General features: G+C 31.4%; 1 protein-coding gene across 2 annotated transcripts in view; it reads right to left on the bottom strand.

Annotated features, from left to right (window-relative positions):
• LOC108747747 (putative inorganic phosphate cotransporter) overlaps positions 1-7,209 on the bottom strand; it is a 40,729-nt gene that overhangs the window by 10,835 nt on the left and 22,685 nt on the right. The gene's annotated exons all lie outside the window — the stretch shown is intronic.

The raw sequence follows: 7,209 nt of genomic DNA, 5'->3' as shown, positions 1-7,209 counted from the left end.
CATGCAGCGTCAGCTCAAGTCGAATTGAATGCAAAAGATTACCAAGACATGATAACCAGAAGGGGCATGGCAGCCATGTTGGTCTAATCTGCCAAAGGCATTCGAATCGTGTTTCAGCAAACTCGACGATATTCGACGCGTCGCGTCGTTTAGATTAATTTTCCGTTCTTAGCGCATTCAAAATGCGTCTAATTGTGTCGATGTATAAAAAAAAAGGAGTTATCACTGCTATGTTAAAAAAAAAAGACTATCGATTGTTTAAGAACACTATTGATGATATATGGTGTCGTATAGGGTTACTATGAGAATCTTATCAATGCATTCTGTCGCGCGTGAGAAAAATCGTAGGAAGATATGCTGACAGTGATATCGATCATATGTGAGTAATGTTTTCTATACATCGCATTATTAACATAGTTTTTCCCATTGATCGTATCAATTTGCACATAATTTAAAAAGTATATAATAAGAAACTAATTAATTTTTGTCAAAGTTTGTTATCACATATATTTTTAAACTTTATTTTTACACTAATCTTTAACTTTATACTATCGCTTTATATTATCAAGGATAAGCCTTTATAAATATTTATAAAAATGTAAATTTCCATGAAGAAAATAATCTACGTATAATTACATTATGCATTAATAATTCAACAAATCATTTTTTTTTCATTGAAATATTATAATATTAAATATATCGATAGATCTTTTCTTTCTTCAAACGTTCTGAGAATTATCTAAATAATTAAGAATTAAAGAATCGTATTATTTATCATAATTGAGAATCTATAAATAATACAATGATCCTTTTTTGTTTTTAAATTCGTGATTATTCAAATAGTTTGCAGAACTTTTGATGCAAAAAGAACAGTACATCATCAATCATATGTAACATCTATAAATAATAATACGATGGCAAAGTCTCTTAAATGTTCTCCGTTAACATTTGAACTAGTTTGCGAAAGTAACTTCGCAACAAGCTGTTTTCCTTATACTGACTAATAATACCTGACTATTATTGCCTATTAACGATCTCGGAAGGGATTAACATATTTAACATTTATCAATCAATCATCGCATATAAGTATCTATCGAGTCTGCACGCGATCCATCATTTTCCAAGACGACCGTCACTGGGCGCCTACAGCGTCGTTCGTAGTCATCAGCCATCGAGCACGTGGTCGGGTTCGGTAGAAATAGCTTCGGCATACAGCGATATAGAGAATATCGCGGTGTGTGCGTTAACGGTGTGTCTTCAATTGTATTGCGAAACACAGAGAAGTACAACGCCGAAAGAACGACTAGGGGGGACGAGACAGGAGGCCGGAGTCGTTGTGTTGGAAAGGCAAACCGCGAGAATTGGCAGAGGGGAAGAGTAACGAAGAGGAGAGAAAGAGAAAGAGAGAAAGAGAGAGAGGCAGGAGAGCTGTGTCTCCTGTACGCGTACACGCGTCTTACGATTGCTCGTGACGTGCGTGAACACTATTGTCGTGTACGCACCAGCGCGCATTGCGTGCGCGATACATCGCGCGATCGTGCTGGTGCATACGGAACGACTTCCAGACTCGACTGGGAAAATAATGAAAAAAATCGAGAATGGTAGAACGGTGCGAACTTAGCGAAATAATCGACATTGATGAGTCGGAATGGCATAACAATTTGCAATAACAATAAATCGTTGTAAAGATTATAAGTGTAATAATAAAAAAATGACTGTTAGTTTAAAATATGTAACGTTATACATATACTATTTTTAAAAACTGTATATTTGCCTAATTACGTAATTAATGTTTTTTTCACGCAATAAAAATTTGCTCAAACGCATTAGACACGATATTTAATAGCATGTACATTTAATTAAAATTTTTGCTAATAGTATAGTAAGACAGTATACACTCAGTACTGTATATACTCAATTATCGAAAGAAGCGCGAGCAAAATATATATTTTATGTATATTCTGTTTCTAGAGAGAACCGGTAATATGTATAGACGAATGTGATGCATGTTTGCACGTCACACACGTCGGCACGATGATTACGCGAGCTTTTAAAATACGAAGATGATATCTTGTGTGTAAAGGGGCTTTTAAAGAACATTAAATAAAATTAAAATTAAGGATATTAGAGTAAAATTTTAAATACACCTGATGTAATGCTATATTAAACTAATGCTAAAAATTCTAACATTAAACGTGACGAATGCTAAAGGACTTCCAAAAATATTTGCGAAACATTTCATGGGAGCCAATAAATTTTTACTTTTAATTAGTATTAATAATACGTAACTATTCATAGTAATGTATTCATTAGATACGAAACATTATTTGATTTTTTAATAATTAATTAATGTTTATTTCAATATATTTCGAATTAATGATCCAAGATAAAATGATTTCGAAATAAATGATTTTGCGTACTGAAGCGTTAATATTATTGACGATAAATATAGAAGATCTATTTAGGCAGAAATCCAAACAATTTTTGTATCACGTAAGCATTAGTGCCATACAATCAACGATGATATAAAGTGTGTCATAGTTTGTCACGTATCCATAAAAATAAAATCTACCTGAAAAAGGAATTCCGCTTCTCGGAAATATATAAAGGCGGAATAGAAATATTCGAAAGTCTCGAGAAAATATCCATAACCTGTTTATGAAAAAATGAAAGCATGCCGAAAATGTGATAATATATATTAATTGTTTATATAAAAAAATAAAAATTAAAAATAATATTAATACGTATATAAACGTATCTATATGTATATTATATTGGCCTTTATAAATAAAACATATTATCGTATTTCTTCACAGAAATTTTTGAAAAAAATATTTCAAATAAAATAAGAATATATTTATGAAGAAATAAAATATCGATCTTTCGTGCAGAAATTCATTTTGGAAAAGATTGAACTTCGATCTGGTCAAAATATTGTATCATCAGTAATTTAAACTTTGTTATCATCAACAGTACTTTATGGTCATGTATCTTCGCTACATTTACAGAGATAAATTCGATAGTCAACGAGCTATCATAATTGTGAGCACAAACGATTATATATTAATTTTGATTAACATTACATGGAACGCTCCATAAACATTCACCTCTTTTTTTCGCAGATGTTTAAAATCTAAATTTAAATAAAATATTTATGGAGTAAACTATGGCGAGTATCGATTTTTCACGCAGAAATTGTTCCTACGACAGAAAACTCTATTTTAATAAACTTTATCAAATTTGAAACTTTAATTCTTTCAATACTTTTCCAACTTTATGTTAGAATAAATTCTGTGAAAAACCGACTAAAGAGTTTACTAGAAGAATTAAAAAATAATTTTCGCTTATTCTTTCGTATCTTTGAAATCTTTTATATATAAAACCCCCAATTTTCGCTATTTTACCCGTTTTTTTTTTTTTATAGAAAAGAGCAAGTGCAAAACTGATTGAAAATTCTGCGGATAAAAAGTAACGAGCCCTCGCGGGAATTTTGGGACATCTTTGACGCATGCTAAATGTGCAACACGCTGTACATTATTTTTGCGATAGCAGCTAAATACACAAGTCATTCGGCGGCCTTGACGTCACCTATCGCGAGAAAAACGCACTTTGTTCTCGAACATTCCTCGAGTCCGTGTGTGTGCCGAAAAACCCCGTAGCAATTTTTCCGTAATTACAACAAACAGTTCTCCGTTCGGACAAACAGACGCGTAATACGAGCGATGCGTTCCGCGGAAGAACGGATGTATCCGTACTCTTATCCAGATAGCGTTTTCGCGATGCGTCATCATCGAGGCAATGAATGCCATGCCTCTCATCGCGTGCACCCGCGCTTTTTTCTTTAATTTGCTTGGCAAAATGATGCTCTTTAAACTAATCCTTTTACGATAATGTGAGTTATTTGTGTGGAATAATTTTTTTATTTTATAAGATATTTAATTATTATCGTTTTTTTATCGATATGTATACGCGTATATACGCATGCTTATACTATAATAATAATTATATATTATATATTATATACTAAATTAATTATAATAATTATTACATTACTGTACATAATTATTTTACATAGTTCGTTAATAAAATTCATCAAATTTATCGCGATATCTCGTAATAAAGGTTACTTTTTTGTGTCTGTTAATAAAGTCTGATTACTTTTTAAATAATTGCGTATCGTAGTATATTTTACAAATTATAGATTTAAGTATATTTTGCGTTTTTATAAAATTCAGTTCACATACTTTATTTTTAGAGTATGATATAAATTCCTTCGACATAATATATATATATATATATATGTGTGTGTGTGTGTGTGTGTGTGTGTGTGTGTGTGTGTGTGTGTGTGTGTGTGTGTGTGTGTATATATTGTATTGTAAAATCGTTTCATATATTTCTAAAAAAGGAATATTGGAAAGTTGGGAACATCTCTATAATTAGATATGAGTAATTTCAAGAAATGATAATTATGAAAGTTTTTTTGCTGAGAAAGATCATGCAGTTTACAAGGAAAAATCAATAAATTTCTTTCTTTTGTGAAAAAATGGGTGTGTATTTGTATAAAAGACTTTTATTTTCTTTTGACTTGGACCTTTCTATGCCACTATGGACTTTAATGGCCAGTCATTTATTGTCGTATGTTTCTTCGTCTTAGGTCAAGAGATATATGTATAAAAGACTTTCATTTTCTTTTGCCTTGGACTTAGGCCGGAAGGGATTAATCCGTTTTCCTTCTTAGCAAAGGTTTGAAAAAATATTTATAAAGGAAATGAATAGGAAACTTTTGGTTTCCAAGTAAAAAAAACGAAAGCTTTAAAGTATTTTTTCAAATTTAATTCCTTTCAGTTCAAGTCAAAAGAAAATGAAAGTCTTTTATACATATATCTCTTGATCTAAGGCGAAAAAACGTTCGTACGACAATAAATGACTGACCATTAAAGTCCAATGTGACATTTCAATTGTTTATTTTTTCGCATAGAGAGAGAGAGAGAGAGAGAGAGAGAGAGAGAGAAAGAATAATAAAACTCTTATGTATAATATTAATTTTTTTGTTGTCTTATATTTTGAGTTGAACGAATTCGACACAATGCATTGTGATAGTCTATCGCATAATTAATTCTTTAAATATTTGAATTTATAATTATACTCTGCAAAACTACATTTTTAAGACTTCTATAAATTCTTCCGAATTTCTAAAAAGTCCTAAAAGTTCTTTGAATTCATGTTTTACTAGTCAATTAAATAAAATTGATTAAATAAAATTAATAAAAATATTTGATCTTCATTCATTTGCGAGAAAATTAGAAATGCTTATTTTGGTTAGCTTTTCCGAAGTGCTACTATAAAATTTGATTACATTAAATACGTGTAAAGATTATTACAGAATTTTCAAGCGATTTAACATTAAAATTAATTAACTACAAATTGTAAAATACACTTTGAATTTTAATAGCGATGCAGATATTTAAATATTTACAGAAAAGGTATGCAATAAGTGGGTGATAAAAAAGTAAAAAAAAAATTTCAGCGTCAGCTTTTTCGAGACTCGCGGAAATCGACAAATAACTAATTAATATGCGTTACAATTGCGTAAACATTAGAAAACCAATTGTGAAACAGTATCGTTGTAAGACGCGTGGACACTTTTAGCCAGAATGATTTAATGTCATTGCAAATTAAAAATTTTTGCAACATGCAAAAATTTTCATAAAAATAAAAAATAAATTTTCTTATTCAAAATATCCGCATTTAAAGCGTAAAATGTGACATTAAATTATACGCGTTCTGTTACGAATCAGAGACGTACCGTAATATTTATAAAGTATTGAAATATGTAGGTAGAAAATTGTCTGCTTTATTCCATAAAGTAGAGAAGGCACAAAGAAATAAATTGAAGGTTCAAGCGTTACAAGCAGTTGATTAAAAATGTGATCCAGATTGAGAAGAATTTTCGTACAAATAAAAAAGGTAAAATTTCGTTAAATAATAACTAATAATGCTATACATTTTGATATAAAAAATATTGATTGATATGATTTTTAGAAAGGAAGAAAGAGGAAAAAATTAACTGTAAGATTTAGTATAATAATCTGTTCGAATAAAAGCAATAACTGATTGTGGAAATTTAGAAAAAAATCTTAGATGAAAAAAATAGTAGAAGAATCATACATTGTGATAGATAAAATTTGATAATCGATTAAATATTGATAATAAATATTTGAAGTTCGATGTCACATTTTGAACAGAAATCTAGTAGCGCTATCATGCCAATTAAATGAAGAAAAACCTTGCTGAGACAAAAAGAAACAGAGAGAGAGAGAGAGAGAGAGAGAGAGAGAGAGAGAGAGAGAGAGAGTGAATGAATGAATAGTTTCCTTAGCTATTTCAAGTATAATTCTTACAAATCTAAATTAATTTAAATTAATTAAAATTTTATAAATTTAAGGAACTTTAAATAATAAGTGTGTGTGTGTGTGTGTGTGTGTGTGTGTGTGTGTGTGTGTGTGTGAGAGAGAGAGAGAGAGAGAAAGAGAAAGAGGAAAAAGAGAGACAGATATCGTTTACTTATTAAGCTTTAGAATTCTCTCAAGCGCTAAAAATCAATATATAATTGAGCAACAAAGTAAAAAAAGTGAAAGTAAATAAAATTGCAAAAATAAAGAAAAAAGAAAATAAAGTAGACAAAGATCAAAATTGAGAAATAGAGAGAGAGCGAGAGAGAAAGAGCGAAAGAGAGAGAGAGAGAGAGAGAGAGAGAGAAGCATAAACGTGTACAGTCGAACACGTGGTCTGCCGTCGAGACTTAACATCGCGCGCGAGTATATCCTCGTCTCGGATTACAGCATTTCGCGACATGAGAATTATGGAGTGCATGAAATCGGAATTTCTTCAACACGTCGCGCTCCGAAATCGCGCGTCCTTTCGCACATCTCATTCCGCACGGCACACATCCCGAATTGAATGGAAGATGAGATTCGTCGAGGGAATTTCTTGGAATTTTCCCTGTTATCTTAACTCGACGTTTCCTGCGCGTGCCTATCGGCTATTTTTATGCAGATTCATGTCAATGACGAAGTCACGTTTGTCTCGACCGGTCGCCCGCGAGAGAAGAGCAGTCCGAAAACTCCGCAGGGCGAAGACAAGAATATACCGTGAGAGTAGCCGAGCGAGAAAGATCGAGGGTTTCTCGCTTCAATTCTCACTCGCTTA

This window comes from Trachymyrmex septentrionalis, unplaced genomic scaffold (genome assembly GCF_001594115.1).
Source record: "Trachymyrmex septentrionalis isolate Tsep2-gDNA-1 unplaced genomic scaffold, Tsep1.0 scaffold20, whole genome shotgun sequence".
Classification (NCBI taxonomy): domain Eukaryota; kingdom Metazoa; phylum Arthropoda; class Insecta; order Hymenoptera; family Formicidae; genus Trachymyrmex; species Trachymyrmex septentrionalis.
The sequence above is the reverse complement of the archived record's forward strand: the minus strand, read 5'-3'. Positions and strand labels throughout refer to the sequence as shown.